We start from the raw sequence: 2,000 nt of genomic DNA, 5'->3' as shown, positions 1-2,000 counted from the left end.
ACATTCATTGGAAAGGGAAAACATGGTTTAATACGCACAAGAAACAAGTGAAAGTTGACTGCTCATGTACGAGTACCACTATCCCTAAATATAGTGACTGTTAATCTTCCACTACAACATATTCAGGTTTGAACCGAGACTGTTTCCAAATTTTATCCACAATAAGTCAAGTAAAGAATCAGACGTTAATATCAGAACTTAGACTTATATCAGAACTTAACGGTCATCAGAACATAATTTCTTAACTCAAAAAATGAATGCCTATCTTAGTAAGTCCTCACACAAATTCTGATTTATATTATTCAGAACATAATCATCAGAACATGCAATCAGAACTTGTCCTCAGAATTTGTGTAATGTGACACAATGACTGTTCATCTAAAATAACATAGATCACCACAGTGATTTTCATCATTCATATGGAGTGTTTAGTGTGTGCATTAAGCTAAATATCAGACAAGGAGTAAAGTCTGATTCACTTCAGTACATCTTAGAAATAAGGCATAACTAAAACTTTGCTAAAGTGCTGTCATTATTCTGAAACCTACTGTTGAATGAGTTCATGCTTGAGTCCACCTCAACTATTTTGTGCTAATTTTGTGCATCTTTTTAAATTCCTTTTTACAGTGGCTTCTCAGTGTAAGTGAGTCACGACTGCTTACAGAATTTATGCTATTATCAGAGTATTTCTCCAGTAATCATAGAGTGTGAAAAGTCACCGAGAAAATATTTTGCTTTTCTAATGCATATTTACTTAATACCAACAATGCACTTGGGTCGTCCCTTCCACATTTTTACTCTAGATCTCAAAGGAGTACCTGATTTTAATCTATGATTATTTTCTTTTGCTTTTGACAAGAGAGGTTTATCAGCACTTAGTACATTCAACAGATTTACTAGCATCAGAACTTAACAGATGAGAAGCAATATTCTAGTTTGTGACTTAGTAATAAGATAGACAAATTAAACTCAACTAAGCTCAATTATCAGAATTTGCTTGTGTCAGTAGATTTTCACAGAAATAATTACTTCTTACATGGGATCCCTTGTTTATTGAAGACTACTAGGTCAGCATCTAGTACAGTTATCCTCATAGGATTGAATAGTTACCTAAACAGACATATCACTATCAGAGTTTAGAAACATATATCAGACAACAGTCATTACTTAAACACATTTTTCAATTAAGCACAGAATACACAATAAGATTAAATTCTGTAAATACTGATCATAAAGTCTGATGCATCAGAACAAAACTAAGCAGATTTAGAGAAAGAACCTGAAACCATTCCAAGTTCATTTACCAATCTTGTAAAAGTAGCTTCACACAATGGTTTTGTGAAGATATCTGCTAGTTGTTGATCTGTTGGAACAAAGTGCAATTCCACTGTACCTTCATCCATATGTTCCCTGATGAAGTGGTACCTGATGCTAATGTGCTTTGTCATAGAGTGTTGAACTGGATTACCTGTCATAGCAATAGCACTTTGATTATCACAGTAAATAGGGATTTTGAAATATGTTAACCCATATCCAGTAACTGATTCTTCATCCAAAGAATCTGTGCACAACAGCTTCCTGCAGCAATATACTCTGCTTCTACAGTTGATGTGGAAATTGACTTTTGTTTCTTGCTAAACCAAGAAACTAATCTGCCTCCAAGAAATTGGCAGCTTCCACTTGTGCTTTTCCTGTCAATTTTGCAACCTGCAAAATCTGCATCTGAGTAACCTATTAGTTTAAAATCTGATTTTCTGGGATACCACAATCCCAGATCAGTTGTTCCCTTAAGATATTTAAAAATTCTTTTCACAGCTGTTAAGTGAGGTTCTCTTGGATCTGCTTGAAATCTTGCACAAAGACAGGTAGCATACATGATATCAGGTCTACTAGCAGTTAGATAGAGTAGAGAGCCAATCATACCTCTGTAGTCAGTAATATCTACTGATTTACCAGTATCCTTATCCAGTTTTGTTGTAGTGGCCATGGGAGTAGATGCA

The sequence above is a fragment of the Apium graveolens genome, chromosome 7 (assembly GCF_009905375.1).
Source record: "Apium graveolens cultivar Ventura chromosome 7, ASM990537v1, whole genome shotgun sequence".
Taxonomy (NCBI): Eukaryota; Viridiplantae; Streptophyta; class Magnoliopsida; order Apiales; family Apiaceae; genus Apium; species Apium graveolens.
Note: the sequence above shows the minus strand (reverse complement) of the source record.